Genomic DNA, 19,171 nt, shown 5'->3' with positions numbered 1-19,171 from the left:
TCACTCTGATGAACAGGCGCTGCATAGTCAGGAGCAGCCGAATTCAATGCTGGTTATCTAGCAAATATGTCCAAATACACAACTCACTGTTCCTGAGCACAGCGGACGACCGGTTCCAGCGCCATTGTGTCTAAGAGAAACAGAAAGGTGAGACTCCAGCGGGCAAAAGAGCACAAGAATTATATCACTGAGCAGCGGAAAAACATCTCCTGGTCAGATGAATCCAGATTTCTGTTGCCCTGTGCTGATGGGAGGTCAGAATTTACCATAAGCAGCCTGAATCGCTGAACCTCTTCCTATCAGCTGGTCAAAACATGTCAGGAGCTTTATCTAAGACCTTGTTCACATGAGTGGGGTTTTAGTGCAATATAGGTGTGCAAACAATTGCCCCTATACTGCGCTAAAAATCATGTGAACGAGCAGCTGTTCCAGGAGGAGAAAAAGAAGAAGCCCCGCAGGGCCTTATGATTTCCCCATAGCAGGGGGCGAGAGCGGAGCAATGGGATATTAACTCATAGCCCCGCTGTGTCTGTCTCTGCTATGGGTTAATCCCCCATAGCCCCGCTCTCTCTCCCTGCTATGGGTTAATCCCCTATAGCCCTGCTCTGTCGGTCCCTGCTATGGGTTAATCCCCCATAGCCCCGCTCTGTTTCCCTGCTATGGAAGATTAACCCATAGCCTCGCTCTCTGTCCCTGCTCTGGGGATCCGTGAGGGATACCCCCATAGCACAGAGAGAGTTGGCATGGCCAGAGAAAGGGAACGGGGCAATAGGGCTTCTCACAGAGATGCCCCATAGCAAAGATAGAAGTGGCAAGGCTAGAGGCCCCTCCCCTCTCCTCCCATGCTCTCAGGGAAGACCTGTAACTCTGCCCCACTCTCTCTCCCCGCTATAGAGAAATCCCTTGGGGAGAGAGGTGGAGGGAGTCCCCTACTGCCCCCCACTGCTGGGGAATTGCAACAGGGCTGGAGGAATTATCAGCTGCTTACAGCAGGGGATTTAAAACTTGCTGCCCAGAGGCACATTTTAAACGTCCCGCTGTAAAGACCCCACGGGGATCTTAGGAGCCCTTGGGGAGATGAACGGAACCCTCTGGGCTTCCCCTCATCACCGTGGGGAGTAATAGGAGTTTACATTGGGATATTTAAAACGTGCTTCTGGGCAGCAGGTTATAAATGTTCTGCTGTAAGCAGCTGGGAATTCCTTCGGTCGGCAGAAATCCTCCTAATGAGATTTGTAATCTTATTTTCCTGCGCAGGAGTTTCCTTAGACTCCTGCTCCCATAGGAGTCTATGGAAATTCCTGCACATCGCACATCACAGATAGGTCGGGTCCTATCTTTTCCTGCACCATGGACATTAGATTTGAGCTTTGCAGTCGCATGTTCTATCTTTGCTTGGTGCGAGTATTTAGCGCATCTAAAATTCCTTCATGTGAATGCTTCTATAGCAAACCATTGGTTCTTATAGAAGCACTCTTTTCTTGCGCCTCTGATGTGCGAAAACAGCGCTTGTGTGAACGAGACGTAATGTGCAGCAGCTACAAGAAGCTTCCTGTTCGCAAGGGCCAATATTTCTGCAGAACGATCTTAACACCTAGTGGAATCTATCTACACCACTACAAACAGCTGCGGTTCTGAAGACCAAGGAGGTCCTACACACAACGGCTATAGATGGGAGTTTCTAATAACGTGTCCTAAATGAGCTACTAATTGTGGTAAGCTTGCCCCAACAACCACACACGTTGTTACATACTAGCGTTGGGGGTGCAGCCTTATAGTGCTAGGCTCTTCTCCAAGTCCTATAAGAGAAATCTAAATTCTTCATTCCTGGGAGTGTATGTGTATTTTGCAGCCTCTGCAATTACACTAATTAAACAAGTGCAATCTCCATAAGGTTTTATTTTCCATTTCTAATTGGCGCGTTCCCCCAACTTACGAGGAGACAAAAGCAAAAACAAATACTCCTAATAATAATGATGTAAGCACACAAGGTAATAAAGCACCCTTTGTTTTGTTGCAATTTTGATGTGTTAACATCCGTGGAAATCAATTAAATGTGTTATTTGGCATAAAATCTGGCTAATTAGTGAGGGTAATTTTGTAAGAATTTATGTAGCAGATGGAATGTTACTGCTGCATATTCTGGAGGGATTCGTGCAGCAGAGGGTATGTGGGCTGCATGAAAAGAGTTGCGTACCCCCCGTACCATGCGCAGAATGATGATTTCAGCGACAATACATATGTCAATAGCTTTTTATATAATCCTACTTGCAACTTTGTATTTCTTTTGCCTTTTTTTTCTCTTCGCTGACCAAGTCAAAGCAGCAGGTGGAGGAAGGATTGAATGCAGAGCTTTGCTTCTGTTGTGTCGTTGGAACAAAATTAATTGCTGACTATGGTCTCTTAACGTCTTGAAGGGATCAGTGGGAAGTGGAAGCTTGAATGTGGCCAGATGCAGTCAGAGGTCTCTCGCTGTGCTCCAAGATGCTGGTGGAACAGTTACACGACTTGAAGAAAAAGCTTATCAAAAGCAAGCGGCAAACAAATGGACTTTGCAATTTGCACTTTTGTGGATGACAAGGATGAAAAAGAGGGTGATTTGTGAAAGGATGAAATGATAGCTGCTTCTCCATTATGTTTTTAGGGTCTTTAATGTATGTGGTCCTATGGAGCCCGAGCCTTCATTATTGTAATAGAAACAACATGCCAGTATCCATATTCTAGATATGCTCATCAGTAGTCCGGAGGTCGTTAACTCCAGCCAGATAGATAGGTAGGTAGATAAATAATAGATATCACTGGATCACCGATCCTTCGGAAGTAATCAGTGATATAACATGTCCTTGGTATAAATAGATGAGGGGAGATCTCTGTATTGTCCCTAATATATTTATACATAGTTATTAGAGCGCCCCCTTGTTACAGTCCTGGGTATAAATAGATGATGAGAGAGATCTCTGTATTGTCCCCTGATATATCTATACATAGTTATTAGAGCACCCCCTTGTTACAGTCCTTGGTATAATAGATGATGCCAGAGATCTCAGTACTGACCCCTGATATATTTATACACAGTTATTAGGTCGCCCCCTAAGGTGTCTTTTTTCTACACTAAATAACCCTAATTTTGATCACCTCTCTGGGTATTGTAGTTCATTCATTCCACTTATTACTTTAGTTGCCCGCTTTTGTACCCACTCAAGTTCTGATATGTCCTTCTTGAGAACTGATGCCCAAAACTGTCCACCATATTCCATGTGTGGTCTGACCAGTGACTTGTAAGGAGGAAGAACAATGTTCTAATCATATGCCCCTAGACATCTTTTAACCCCTTAGTGACAGCCCTATCGTAAAACTATGTCCTGCTGTTGCAGGACATGTATGGAGGGAGGTAGCGGTGCTATCTCCCTCCATACAGCGCGGGCATCAGCTGTTTATTACAGCTGACACCCGCGGGCAATAGCTGCGCTCGGCTGTCCGGCCGATCGCGGCTATTAACCCTTTAAATGCCGCTGTCAATTCTGACAGCGGCATTTAAATCCCTTGAACGCTGTTCAGGTGTCCCGCACGGCCCCCCCGCGGTGAGATCGGTGTCATGGCAGGTGCAGGTGTCATGGCAGCCAGGGGCCTAATGAATGGCCCCAGGGCTGCCTTAGCAGACTGCCTACCAAGCCATCCACACAGGGTGGCTTGAAAGACTGCCTGTAAAAAAGCAGTATGACGTAATGCTATAGCATTACGTCATACTGCAGGAGCGATCAAAGCATCGCATGTTAAAGTCCCCCAGGGGGACTTCAAAGTAATATAAAAAAAAAAAATCAATAAAGTTTTTTTAAATGTTAAAAAGAAAAGTTATAAAAGTTTAAATCACCCCCCTTTTGCCATATCTATTATTAAAAAATCTAAATCATAAAATAAAAATATGTATTCGATATCGCTGCGTCCGTAAAAGTCCGATCTATCAAAGTAGTGCATTATTTTTTACGCACGGTGAACATTGTCCAAAAAAAAAAATAAAGAACGCCAGAAATACACTTTTTTAGTTACCCTGTCTCCCCCAAAAAATGCAATAAAAAGCGATCAAAAAGTTGTATGTACCGTATATACCGGCGTATAAGGCGACGGGGCGTATAAGACGACCCCCCAACTGTCACCTTATACGCCGGTATTCAGTGGAGAAAAAAAAAAAAATTTTATTACTCACCTCCCACGGCGTTCTGTCGCGCTCCGGCAGGATGTCGCTCGCTCCGGCAGGCTGTCGCTCGCTCCTCGTCCCCGCCGCAGCATAGCTTTCTGAATGCGGGGCTTGAAATCCCCGCTTCCAGAAAGCTGATACACACGCCGGCAGCCATGACATCATTGAATGGCTGTGATTGGCTAAAGCACACGTGGCTTCAGCCAATCACACTATTCAATGACATCATTGAATGGGTGTGATTGCTAACACGTGCGCCTTCAGCCAATCACAGCCATTCAATGATGTCATTGAATAGTGTGATTGGCTGAAGCCACGTGTGCTTTAGCCAATCACAGCCATTCAATGCTGTCATGGCTGCCGGCGTGTGTATTAGCTTTCTGGAAGCGGGGATTTCAAGCCCCGCATTCAGAAAGCTATGCTGCGGCGGGGACGAGGAGCGAGCGACAGCCTGCCGGAGCGAGCGACATCCTGCCGGAGCGCGACAGAACGCCGTGGGAGGTGAGTAATAAAATTTTTTTTTTTTACACTTTTTTTTTTTTGTATTACCGGCGCATAAGACGACCCCCGACTGCAGAGCAGATTTTTCGGGGTTCAAAAGTCGTCTTATACGCCGGTATATACGGTATTCCAAATTGATACTATCGGAAACTTCAGGACATCCTGCAAAAAATGAGCCCTCGCTCAACTACGTCAACAGAAAACTAAAAAAAGGTATTGTGCGCACAAAATGACCGCAGAAAATAATTGAAAAAAATTAAATATCTTAAAAAAATAAAATAAAAGTACTACAGCAAAAAAAATATTATACAAGTTTGGTATCGTAGCAATCATACTGACCCATAGAATAAAAATATCAGGTCGTTTTTGTTGCAATTTGTGTGCTGTAGAAACAGGACGCACCGAAAGATGGTAGAATGTCGTTTTTTTTTCCATCTCTCTCCGCTAACAATTTTTAAAAAGTTTTTCAGTAAATTATATGGTACAATAAATAGTACCATTGAAAAATACAACTCATCCCGCAAAAAACAAGCCCTCATACAGCGACGCCGATGGATAAATTAAGGAGCTACGATTTTTTAAAAGGGAGTAGGAAAAAACAAAAATGGAAAAAAGCAAAAAAGCTCTGTCACTAAGGGGTTAATGCATCCCATGATTTTATTTGCCTTGGCAGCAGCTGCCTGACACTGGTTGCTCCAGTTCAATTTACATTTAACTAAAATCCCCATGTCAGTTTTGCATACATTTGCAGTCTTCCACTGGCTACTAGCATCTTGTTCCTACAATGTGAGATGGGGTGCCTGCAGACTGAGCGCTGTGGATAATACTACAGTCCCCAGAGACTTTGGTGTGCACTCATCTGTCTGCTCCCACTGAGCCTATCCTGCAGTGCAGCACTGCTTACCAGGGATCAGACTGTGAAGTTGCTTGTACATCCCGGCTGGTCCTCACTACCTACCTGCAGAGTAAAGTCTGTTCCAGCCTGCCTGTCCATATCCTATGAGTCTGCTGCATGGATCAGAAAGGGTGTTATGTTATGCTGCTGCTTAACTCAGTGAGTATGGGCCTTGTGTAGTGGCCCAGTACATGCTTTCCTTGCCCCCTCCATAATGTCATACATGTATGTCTTAGGCGGCCTGCAGACAGCCGGGCCGGATCCCACCTAAGCAGAGCGAGAGAGAGAGAGCAACTGTGAGTGATTGCTTGTCAAGGCCCAGTGCAGAGGTACTGTCTACGTGATAATTTCCTACATGGCCGTCTGAATCTAGTGGATCACCATGTAGAGGTACATCCATTTTTCTTTCTCACTCGGCCATCCGGAAGTTTGGATCACCAGGTAATAACCAGGTGGTTATTGAGTGATTACCAGCTGTGGAGCCTCGACACCCCGGCTGGTGTAGTGTCCCAAAACAACATCTTGGTCCCCTCCCTAAATGTCATACATGTATTGTCTTATGTGGATTCACTATGCAAAGCTGTCATGTCATTTTCCATGTGTGTGTTGCACAGCTGCAGCGTCTGAGGGGTTAACTTGCATAAAACCATTGCCTGTCAGCTCTAGCTGCTGAATGTATCTTTTCTACTATGTCATATGGTGCAAGTGAGTATCTGAGAGCGGAAAGGGGTCTGTCTTCTTCAATCTGTGTTAGAGAAGGGTTCCATCTTGCCTACTGTAGAGTGCTAACACAGAGCCGCATGGAAGCACCTTTAGCTTCCATGTAGGTGAAGGTTGGAGGAAGAGGAACGACTACCCGTAGCGTCTGGAGAGTGGATGTGAGAGGAGTGAGTCCCTTCTAGAGAGAGAGCATACAGATAACAGTTGACTAAAACAGGTACCCATTTACATCACAGTATTACTCCGCTGCATAGATTAACAGTATGTGGGAACGGTGGCATCATGAGAGATATCTACTACAACCCCCCTCATCCCCTTTATCTGCACTCCCAGCCAAAGGAGTGTCGAAGTTCGGCCGGCAATCTACACTGACCTTGGTAGCGTGTTATGCCTCTATGACCACAGCATGGTAAGTGCTACCGTGACACGTCAGCACTTATCCCTCCCAGCGTTTCACGTTAAGCCAGGTGCTCAGGGTCCCCCTCTCGGGTGCTGCATTGGCAATCACCTTCATGGTGACTGCACGGCCTGAAAGCAGGACACAAGTGGGACAGACGTCCCAAAAGCGGGACAAATGTCTGTCCTGCTTGGGATCCTGGGGAAAGCAGGACACAGGGTCCCAAGGTAGGATTGTCCTACCTAAATCAGGACATCTGGTCAACTTAGTTTGCTGCTTCAGAGTTTTTAGATCTTTTAGTCAGTTATTAATATGGTCACTGAAGTGTAATTGTCAGCATTTCACAAGTTTTTAGACTTTTATTGACAAATACATTCAGTTTAGGGAAAGACTCAATATCTACAGTGTTGACCCTTATTTTACAAGACTTCTACAGCTTGCCCTGACATACTGGATATCAGCTTCTGGGCCAAATCCTGACTGATGACCAACCATTCCTGCTAATCAGTGTTTGGAGTTAATCACAATTTCTGTGTTTTTGTTTCTCCACCCACTTTTTCTGGATTGACTGCAGGTTCTCAATCGGATTGAGATCTGGGGGGTGTCCTGGGCATGGACCCAAAATCTCAATGTTTTGTTCATTAAGCCACTTAGATATTATTTTTGCCTTGTTCATCAAAAAATGGCTCTGGGATGGTTGGGAGAAGTTGCATCTGGGTGGTTGGGAGAAGTTGCTCTTGGATGGTTGGGAGAAGCTACCTCCGGATGGTTGGAAGAAGTTGCTCCTTGAGGATGTTTAGATACTATATTTTATTTACGGCAGTGTTTTTAGGCTGTGAGCAACTCCATACATGAATGGTCTCATGAATGATCTCAACGGTAGAGCATCCCCACACGTGAATGGTCTCAGGATGCTTTACTGTCGGAATGACACAGGACTCAGGGTAGTGCTCTACTTTTTCTTCCCTGGACAATCACTCATATATCCCAAACCATCAGAGAAAATAACATTACTCCAGTCGTCAGTGGGCCAATCTCTGTACAGTATTTTTTCTGCTGCCTATACATGACTATGGGGGTTGGCTATCTTTCCTGATTCAACAGTGTTTAGAAATATTTTTTACAGCAGCTTCATGGGCCATTCACACAATAGACAAGAGGGGAACTATTAACTTGTATGGAGACTCTTCTAGACATATTCTGTGTCTTATAGACATATTCGGAGTCATTTTTCAGGGAGGGGGAGTTGATGGTCACAGCTGTTATGAATGATAGATCTTGTGTTATCTACATATAGGTAGATAACTTATACTTCTTAGTATAATCTTGCCCGTGATGTTAGTGAGATGACGGCTGCAAGGCTTTCTCTACAGACTGGAAGTGATAGACTATTAGTAGGCTCTGTACTCAGTGAGAAAACTGCAGGATTTTAGAATTTTGTATATATATAAATTGATATAAATATAAAAAAATGCATATGTTTGTCACAAAATGTGATATAAGAGGTCAGTTCCTGATGGAACCTTCCCGTTAAGTGTTTTTGAATATGGTGGATGTTTCGTGTATCGCTATGTAGAAGACAAGAGTAAGATGAGCGATCGCTCCCCTCTTCTCCACTGTTGTGATCTCTACAATCTATAATACATATGGCAATTACGAAAATAAAATGTTACTCAATGTCATCTGTCATATCTATCCAGACGGCGGCGTCATATCAGGCGCTAAGCGGTGGTACAATGCATCTGTCGTTCAGAGCTCGGTAATATATTCACATCTCATTTCGGCCTCTTTTATGTGCGTTTTACTTTAAAGACGCTCTTTTAACTGGCAATTTGACACATATTTAGCATAAGGTAACGTCTTTCTGAAGTCTAATGAAATGGTTGCGGCTGTCTAACGGCTTCCATATTAAAATCCATCTTTACTCGTTTCTAATGTTGTGTCTTTTATGATTAGTATGAAAGATGAAATTTTAATTGGTTGTTGTTGTCAGGCAAGGCAAAAAAAAGACCACGAACAGATCGCGCGTCGCCCTAAAATGTTGGTCTCGAGTCTATCTTTGTGTGAGCATAAGATAGGGAGACGCTTTAATCAAAGGAGTTTATGACACGGCAACATTTGCAATATGGTTACATGGTGCGCCATCTGAATACAAATACTGCTGCTGTGTATGGTGTTATGCAGCCGGTAAATGGCGTCTCGGCGCGTTTTGTTAGGGAGCGTTCACACGGCATTTTTTGGTATTTGTTCAAAATACATGTTTTTATGCTATTAAAGGTATAAAAATGTTTATTTTAACATATACATAGAGTTTTATAGTAAAAACATACACAACCATAGACAAGTTTAGGCTGGGTTCACACGGGGCAGAATTGCCGTGCAATTTCTGTATGGAAATTCCGTCTGAAATTTTTATCCCAGGATAAAACATCAAAGTGGACAAGATTGACAAAAACTTTGCACGCTGCGGGCAGGCTGCTCTGAAATTGACATGCCACGTGGAAATCAAGGCCGCGGTATGCCAATTTTATCGCCGTTTCCGCAGCAGTCATCTCTCCTCTCTAGAGATGAGCGAACGTACTCGTCCGAGCTTGATACTCGTTCGAGTATTAGCGTGTTCGAGATGCTCGTTACTCGTTACGAGTACCACGCGATGTTCGAATTACTTTCACTTTCATCTCTGAGACGTTAGCGCGCTTTTCTGGCCAATAGAAAGACAGGGAAGGCATTACAACTTCCCCCTGCGACGTTCAAGCCCTATACCACCCCCCTGCAGTGAGTGGCTGGCGAGATCAGGTGTCACCCGAGTATAAAAATCGGCCCCTCCCGCGGCTCGCCACAGATGCGTTCTGACATAGAGAAGGGAAAGTGCTATCTTGGTGGAGCTGCTATAGGGAGAGTGTTAGGAGTATTTTAGGCTTCAAGAACCCCAACGGTCCTTCTTTGGGCCACATCTAACCGTGTACAGTACTGTGGAGGCTGCTTTTTGCAGTGTTGCACTTTTTTTTTTTTTGGTATATCGGCCGTGCAGGGCATTGCGCCTTGCAGTAATACTCCAGAGCCAGTAGCGCTTAGGCAGGGACAGAAGACATATTGATTGAATATAGGCAGTGGGCCTTTGCAAAAAAATTTGGGGAAAAAAATCTATTTGGGCTGCCTGTGACTGTCCTCAGTGTTCTGGGTCTGTGCTGGGTGTAGTAGTTCTCCAAATTCATACGCAGCCAGCTAAGGGTTACAGCACGCTTGCGCAAAATTATTTCCTGGCTCTGTCTGGGCTGTGAAATCACCGCTGTATTGCAGTTCACAGTGCAACACTCTGCAGTTCTTTGACATACTCCAGGGCCAAAAGCGCTTAGGCAGGGACAGAAGACATATTGATTGAATATAGGCAGTGGGCCTTTGCAAAAAAATTTGGGGAAAAAAATCTATTTGGGCTGCCTGTGACTGTCCTCAGTGTTCTGGGTCTGTGCTGGGTGTAGTAGTTCTCCAAATTCATACGCAGCCAGCAAAGTGTTACAGCAGGCTTGCGCAAAATTATTTCCTGGCGTTCCGTAAGCGAAGTCAGCCTCCAACCACAGGCCAATAAGCGGCACATTTAATTACAGCGTTCTGTTTCTGCATTACTGCTAATACAGCATGCTGAGGGGTAGGGGTAGGCCTAGAGGACGTGGACGCGGGCGAGGATGCGGAGGCCCAAGTCAGGGTGTGGGCACAGGTCGAGCTCCTGATCCAGGTGTATCGCAGCCGACTGCTGCGGGATTAGGAGAGAGGTATGTTTCTGGCGTCCCCACATTCATCGCACAATTAATGGGTCCACGCGGTAGACCTTTATTAGAAAATGAGCAGTGTGAGCAGGTCCTGTCGTGGATGGCAGAAAGTGCATCCAGCAATCTATCGTCCACCCACAGTTCTGCGCCGTCCACTGCTGCAACTCAGAATCCTCTGGCTGCTGCTCCTCCTTCCTCCCAGCCTCCTCACTCCATTACAATGAGACATTCTGAGGAGCGGGCAGACTCCCAGGAACTGTTCTCGGGCCCCTGCTCAGATTGGGCAGCAGTGGTTCCTCTCCCACCAGAGGAGTTTATCGTGACTGATGCCCAACCATTAGAAAGTTCCCGGGGTCTGGGGGATGAGGCTGGGGACTTCCGGCAACTGTCTCAAGACCTTTCAGTGGGTGAGGAGGACGATGACGTTGAGGCACAGTTGTCTATCAGTGAGGTAGTAGTAAGGGCAGTACGTCCGAGGGAGGAGCGCACAGAGGATTCGGAGGAAGAGCAGCAGGACAATGAGGTGACTGACCCCACCTGGTTTGCTACGCCTGAGGACAGGTCTTCAGAGGGGGAGGCAAGGGCAGCAGCAGAGCAGGTTGCAAGAGGCAGTGCGGTGTCCAGGGGTAGAGGCAGGGCCAGACCGAATAATCCACCAACTGTTTCCCAAAACGCCCCCTCGCGCCATGCCACCCTGCAGAGGCCGAGGTGCTCAAAGGTCTGGCAGTTTTTCACTGAGAGTGCAGACGACCGACGAACAGTGGTGTGCAACCTTTGTTGCGCCAAGATCAGCCCGGGAGCCACCACCACCAGCCTCACCACCACCAGCATGCGCAGACATATGATGGCCAAGCACCCCACAAGGTGGGACGAAGGCCGTTCACCGCCTCCGGTTTGCACCACTGCCTCTCCCCCTGTGCCCCAACCTGCCACTGAGATCCAACCCCCCTCTGAGGACACAGGCACTACTGTCTCCTGGCCTGCACCCACACCCTCACCTCCGCTGTCCTCGGCCCCATCCACCAATGTCTGTCAGCGCACCGTCCAGCCGTCGCTAGCGCAAGTGTTTGAGCGCAAGTACATGCCACGCACCCGCACGCTCAAGCGTTAAACGTGCACATAGCCAAATTTATCAGCCTGGAGATGCTGCCGTATAGGGTTGTGGAAACGGAGTCCTTCAAAAGTATGATGGCGGTGGCGGCGCCGCGCTACTCAGTTCCCAGTCGCCACTACTTTTCCCGATGTGCTGTCCCAGCCCTGCACGACCACGTCTCCCGCAACATTGTACGTGCCCTCACCAACGCGGTTACTTGCAAGGTCCACTTAACAACGGACACGTGGACAAGCACAGGCGGGCAGGGCCACTATACCTCCCTGACGGCACATTGGGTGAATTTAGTGGAGGCTGGGACCGAGTCAGAGCCTGGGACCGCTCACGTCCTACCCACCCCCAGAATTGCGGGCCCCAGCTCGGTGGTGGTATCTGCGGCGGTGTATGCTTCCTCCACTAAAGCACCCTTCTCCTCCTCCTCCAACGCAACCTCTGTCTCGCAATCAAGATGTGTCAGCAGCAGCAGCACGTCGCCAGCAGTCGGTGTCGCGCGGCGTGGCAGCACAGCGGTGGGCAAGGTCAGCAGGCCATGCTGAAACTACTCAGCTTAGGAGATAAGAGGCACACGGCCCACAAACTGCTGCAGGGTCTGACAGAGCAGACCGACCGCTGGCTTGCGCCGCTGAGCCTCCAACCGGGCATGGTCGTGTGTGACAACGGCCGTAACCTGGTGGCGGCTCTGCAGCTCGGCAACCTCACGCACGTGCCATGCCTGGCCCACGTCTTTAATTTGGTGGTTCAGCGCTTTCTGAAAAGCTACCCACGCTTGTCAGACCTGCTCGGAAAGGTGCACCGGCTCTGCGCACATTTCCGCAAGTCCCACACAGACGCTGCCACCCTGCGCACCCTGCAACATCAGTTTAATCTGCCAGTGCACCGACTGCTGTGCGACGTGCCCACACGGTGGAACTCTATGCTCCACATGTTGGGCAGGCTCTATGAGCAGCGTAGAGCTATAGTGGAATACCAACTCCAACATGGGCGGCGCAGTGGGAGTCAGCCTCCTCAATTATTTTCAGAAGAGTGGGCCTGGTTGGCAGACATCTGCCAGGTCCTTCGAAACTTTGAGCAGTCTACCCAGGTGGTGAGCGGCGATGCTGCAATCATTAGCGTCACCATTCCTCTGCTATGCATCTTGAGAAGTTCCCTGCAAAGCATAAAGGCAGACGCTTTGCGCTCGGAAACAGAGCCGGGGGAAGACAGTATGTCGCTGGATAGTCAGAGCACCCTCCTGTCTATATCTCAGCGCGTTCAGGAGGAGGAGGAGGAGCATGAGGAGGAGGGGGAAGAGACATGGCTGTCTTCATGTTAGGATGCCTTTCTCGTGACCCTCGCGTTACACGCATTCTGGCCTCTACGGATTACTGGGTGTACACACTGCTTGACCTACGGTATAAGGAGAACCTTTCCACTCTCATACCCGAAGAGGAAAGGGGTTCGAGAGTGATGCTATACCACAGGACCCTGGCGGACAAACTGATGGTAAAATTCCCATCTGACAGCGCTAGTGGCCGAAGACGCAGTTCCGAGGGCTAGGTAGCAGGGGAGGCGCGGAGATCAGGCAGCATGTACAGCGCAGGCAGGGGAACACTCTCTAAGGCCCTTGACAGCTTTATGGCTCCCCAGCAAGACTGTGTCACCGCTCCCCAGTCAAGGCTGAGTCGGCGGGAGCACTGTAAAAGGATGGTGAGGGAGTACGTAGCCGATCGCACGACCGTCCTCCGTGACGCCTCTGCCCCCTACAACTACTGGGTGTCGAAGCTGGACACGTGGCCTGAACTCGCGCTGTATGCCCTGGAGGTGCTTGCTTGTCCTGCGGCTAGCATCTTGTCAGAGAGGGTGTTTAGTGTGGCTGGGGGAATCATCACAGCTAAGCGTACCCGCCTGTCAACCGACAGTGTTGACAGGCTTACACTCATCAAGATGAACAAAGCCTGGATTTCCCCAGACTTCTCTTCTCCACCAGCGGACAGCAGCGATACCTAAGCAATACGTAGGCTGCACCCGCGGATGGAAGCATCGTTCTCTATCCCCATCAAAAACGGGGACCTTTTTGCTTCATCAATCTGTGTATAATATTCCTCCTCCTCTTCCTCCTGCTCCTCCTCCTGAAACCTCACATAATCACGCCGAACGGGCAATTTTTCTTAGGCCCACAAGGCTCACTCATATAATTTTTGTAAACAATTTTTATACGTTTCAATGCTCATTAAAGCGTTGAAACTTTCACCTCAACCAATTTTTATTTTAACTGGGCTGCCTCCAGGCCTAGTTACCAATTAAGCCACATTAACCAAAGCGATTAATGGGTTTCACCTGCCCTCTTGGTTGGGCATGGGCAATTTTTCTGACGTACATTAGTACTGTTGGTACACCAATTTTTGTGGGCCCTCGCCTACAGTGTAATCAAATTAATTTTTAGCCCACCTGCATTACAGCTGACGTTACATCAGCTGTGTTGGGCACTGCAATGGGATATATTTATGTACCGCCGGTGGCTTCCTAGCACCCACCCATGCTGTGGGTCCACAGGGAGTTGTAACTGCATGTGTCCACTTCTAAAGAACCCCAGTCTGACTGGGGCATGCAGTGTGGGCCGAAGCCCACCTATATTAAACATGACATTACCTCAGCTGTGATGGGCAATGCAATGGGATATATTTATGTACCGCCGGTGGGTTCCAGGGAGCCACCCATGCTGTGGGTCCACAGGGAGTTGTAACTGCATGTGTCCACTTCTAAAGAACTCCAGTCTGACTGGGGCATGCAGTGTGGGCCGAAGCCCACCTGCATTAAACATGACATTACCTCAGCTGTGATGGGCAATGCAATGGGATATATTTATGTACCGCCGGTGCCTTCCTGGCACCCACCCATGTTGTCGGTCCACAAGGACTTCACAATAGGGAGTTGTACCTGCCTGTGTCTATGAATTAAAAACCCCGGTCAGGTTGGGGCATGCAGTGTGGGCCGAAGCCCACCTGCATTTAATCGGCCGTTACCTCAGCTGTGATGGGCACTGCAATGGGATACATTAATGTACAGCCGGTGGGTACCAGGGAGCCACCCATGCTGTGGGTGCACACAGAATTCCCATTGCGGAGTTGTACCTGCCTGTGACTATTTATAAAAAAACGCGGTCTGACTGGGGCATGCAGACACCTTGACAGAATGAATAGTGTGCGGCACATAGGTTCCCCATTGCTATGCCCATGTGTGCAGCTCCAGATGGAGGTGGCACAGGATTGGATTTCTCATTGCTTCTGTACAGCATTGTGGACTATCGCCCCGCCCCTTTTAAAGAGGGTCGCTGCCTAGCCGTGCCAACCCTCTGCAGTGTGTGCCTGCGGTTCCTCCTCATGGCAGACACACTTATAAATAGACATGAGGGTGGCGTGGCATGAGGGCAGCTGAAGGCTGGGCAGGGACAGTTTGGTGTGCGCTGTGGACACTGGGTTGTGGGGGGGGGGGGGCAGCATGTAACCCAGGAGAAGTGGCAGTGGAGTGTCATGCAGGCAGTGATTGTGCTTTGTTGGAGGTAGTGTGGTGCTTAGCTAAGGTATGCATTGCTAATGAGGGCTTTTCAAAAGTAAAAGTTGTTGGGAGGGGGGGGCACTCTTGCCGCTATTGTGGCTTAATAGTGGGACCTGGGAACTTGAGATGCAGCCCAACATGTAGCCCCTCGCCTGCCCTATCTGTTGCTGTGTTGTTCCCATCACTTTCTTGAATTGCCCAGATTTTCACAAACGAAAACCTTAGCGAGCATCGGCGATATACAAAAATGCTCGGGTCGCCCATTGACTTCAATGGGGTTCGTTACTCGAAACGAACCCTCGAGCATCGCGAAAAGTTCGTCTCGAGTAACGAGCACCCGAGCATTTTGGTGCTCGCTCATCTCTACTCCTCTCTATGGGGAACAGCTGGGCGCAGCGGAATAAGCCGCTTAGTAACCCAGTGCCAAAACCCACGGGACTTCAAGCTGCAGAAATCTCATAGAATTTCCATGAGGTCCCGCTGTGGACATTCCGTGAGATTTCCGCCCCATGTGACCACAGCCATGTGGTCTGTGTTGGTCTATGATTCTTAAGTTTGCTTTTTATTTTTTTGCAGTACATTGTAACGTAGCTGACTACACTACTGCTTCCTGCAAAAAATGTATACATTGTTTTTTTTACACTCATAAAAATATGACACAGGATTAAATCTCTTGCTCCTGCAATGTAGCAAGAACAAGTCAAGTCCTCGACTCACAGCCGAGGACCCAGAGGAGAAAGCAAAACAGTTTTTAACTGCTTCTGCCTTCTCTTTTGTGGTCTACATAGTGCTCAATGAGTGTCATGTAGGGCTGGCGATCACTGAGTGCCCCCTGCCACAGTAGAGCTGCAGGGTCTCAGCAGACGCAGATCAGCTCTGTTAGTGACTACTTTCACTAAAGGGGGAAGTTTTCCCAAGCAACTGGGGTTCCTATGGATGCCACAGTTAGAGTATGAAATTAAAAAAAAAAGCAATGTGAATGACCCCCAGAGGTCTTATATGACATCATTGGGGACAAAGATAGTAAAAAATAGTTACAAAAATAAGAGAAAAAAAAATCACACAATAGAAATGGAGCGTTAAACACCATGGTCTTTAAGGGGTTAAAACAGATAAATTTTCCTAGATTTTCCTTTTTTCTTCTTCATAAAAATGTATATTTATTCTTATGAATATGATTTTTTGGTTATTGAAAGCGTATTCTGCAATTGAGGCACATGTTTGCATTCTTTTTTAAACCTTTTGTGATGTATATGTTGTGTTTACCAGTTAAAAAAAGCGCAGTATGAAAGCTCTCTTAACTTTTAGCCAGTCTATGTCGTATATGGATGTCTGTGTTGGTTACTCCGTAGTCAGTACGGTTACATATGGGTAAACAATTACTGCCTCATAGATCATCTTAACCAAACCGGCTAAGAAGTCTTATTTTTCTTTTTCCTCCTTCTCATCCTTGTATTCCCCTTTCTCTTTCTTATTCTTTCTCTTCTTCTTTTGTACTCATTCTCCTCCTTCTTCATCTTCCTTCTTCTCTTCCTCCTCCTTCTCCTCTTTCTCTTCATTCTTCTCTGTCTTCTTCCTTTTCCTTCTTCTTCTTTTTCCTCCTTAATTTCCTCCTCCTTCTTCTTCTCCTTCTTTGTGAAAGCAAAACTGATATTAAAAAGTAGCAAAATCTAGCGGAAGCCTCACTTGTGCATTTTTTTTCCTTTTTTGCACTGTACTCCTGGTTACTGTATTTTATGTGGCTTGTTGGGAGAGGTTGCGGCTGCCCTGGCCTGACATTCTGTATACTTACAAATTACACAAGGATCTGGCATACATTATACATGATAAATCCCTTATGTTCTTCTCCTTTTTGCTCCTCCTCCTTACTAATTTTCTTTTTTCTTCCCCTTCTTTCGTTCTTATTCCTTCTTTCTTCTTCTCCTTCTTCTTTTCCTCCTATTTCTTGTTTCTCATTTTTCCTTCTTCTTCTTTCTTCTTTACCCCTTCCTCCTTTTCTTTCTCCTTCTTCATCTTCCTCTTACCTTCTTCTTCTCCTTTTTCCTCTTCTTCATTAACCTCCTTCTCCTCATTCTTCTCTTCCTCTTCCTCATACTTCTTTTTTCTGTTTCCTTCTTCCTTTTAACTATTTTCCTCCTTCTCCTCTCCCTTCGTCTTATCCTTCTTTTCATTCTTCCTCTTCTATTTCCACTTTTCTTTCTTCTTTGTCCTTCTTTGTCTTCTTTCTTCCCCATCTTCCTCTTCTTTCTTCATAGTTCTTCTCCCTTTCCTTGTTCTTATTCTGCCTCCTCCTTCTTCTTCAGCTTCTTTTTACTTCTCCTTTTCTTATTTCCCTTCTGCTTTCTTTTTCTCTTTTTTTCCTCTTACTCCTCCTGCTCATCCTCCTTATTCTCATTTTCTTCTTCTCCTCCTCCTGCTTTTCATTTTTTGTCTTCTTATTCTCTTTCATTTCTTTTTTTCTTCCTTCTGTGTTTGTCTTTTCCTTCAATATTTTGCCTTAAAACAGTTCAAAACTACATAGATGCACAGCTACGTGACATGAGAGGGTTATACGAAACTGTTGTGATACATATAAAGTGTTATTAACCAGTGTTTAGGGGCATTGGTGAAGTTCCAGTTTGGTTTGAACTAATTTGGACTGAACCAAACTTTGTTTTTAATTTGGTGAGCTTTTCGAAATTTCATTCATCATTAGTCTTCAGTGTGCATGAGCTGCCCATCAATAATAGATCCATGGCTCTTTAACCTAAAAACTAGAGGACCATGATGCTCTGAAAATTATCGTTGGGGGTTCTAGCACTTTGTGTTGCTTCACTCATTAACATAAATGTAACTTAAAACTATTGGGCACCTAATATAAAGTCTGTAACAATCCCGGCCCCTCTCTACGAGGAGCCAGTTATAAGCTAATGATCCAGCAGATAGTCCCGGGTGTAAGCACTCCCCCTGCAACTTTATAGCTCCCACCAGAGTGGTGGTTATCTGTTTTATAATAAAATCCTGCGATGGAGTGAAGCATGGATAAATCCTAATTAATTCTTAGAAGCCTACTAATAAATGGACTGGACTTAAGTGCTGAAATCCGCCCAGCAACCTCCTACTTAATGGACTTTTTAAAAATAATTTTTAATATTCCTCTTATCAGGGTCTAATTATGGCAATAAAACCTTGAGCTTTGAGTGGTCGGAGCTTTGATCAGTCATTTCTACATGAATAATGAAATAAGGGCTTTTTTTCTGCCTTCCCTTGGTTAATTCCACTCGATCCCCACTGAGTAAATCCTCACTGTCAGATACCAACCTTCCTCCAGCCCGCAGCGAACACCTAAAGTTATGTTGATGCTTCGGGCATATCTCCAAGGAAAATTCATTTTCTTTTCATTGTGTAAAATACTCCCAAAGAAACATCAATAAGTGTGTCAAAAAATAGTAATACAGATATAATGCATACGTTCACCTGTGATCTCCATGTAATACACTGTAGATTTAATATACTGTAGACCCAATTCAGAGCTGCAATCACGGTTCTGCTGAAGTCGTTGTGTACTTACATTACTTATCCTGTACTAAACCTGAGTTACATCCTGTATTATACTCCAGAGCTGAACTCACTATTCTGCTGGTGGAGTCACTGTTTACATAGATTAATTATCATGTACTGATCCTGAGTTACATCCTGTATTACACTCCAGAGCTGCACTCACTATTCTGCTGGTGGAGTCACTGTGTACATACATTACTTATCCTGTACTGACTGTGAGTTACATCCTGTAATATACTCCAGAGCTGCACTCACTATTCTGCTGGTGGAGTCACTGTGTACATACAATATTTTGCACAAGCTGTACGTGTTAGCAGAGTCCCTTGAGAAACATAAGAACTGATCACTTAGTTTTGTCCTGTAGAGACTCCAATCAGATCAGCTGTAATCTATGGGAAAACCTGGTATTAAGTGTTTGGTTTCCCTACAGCTCCCCCATAGGAGAAATGAAGCATTGCATTGTGCCTCTTCATATTGGTTTGTTTGTATAATGATGGACAGTACAGGTCCT

The 19,171-nt window shown here is 46.4% G+C and overlaps 1 protein-coding gene across 1 annotated transcript in view; it reads left to right on the top strand.

Moving 5' to 3' along the window:
- Nucleotides 1-19,171, top strand: part of PCDH11X (protocadherin 11 X-linked) — a 1,234,289-nt gene that overhangs the window by 916,733 nt on the left and 298,385 nt on the right. The window lies entirely within an intron of this gene.

This window comes from Eleutherodactylus coqui, chromosome 10 (assembly GCF_035609145.1).
Source record: "Eleutherodactylus coqui strain aEleCoq1 chromosome 10, aEleCoq1.hap1, whole genome shotgun sequence".
Classification (NCBI taxonomy): Eukaryota; Metazoa; Chordata; class Amphibia; order Anura; family Eleutherodactylidae; genus Eleutherodactylus; species Eleutherodactylus coqui.
Note: the sequence above shows the minus strand (reverse complement) of the source record. Positions and strands in the feature narration are given on the sequence as shown.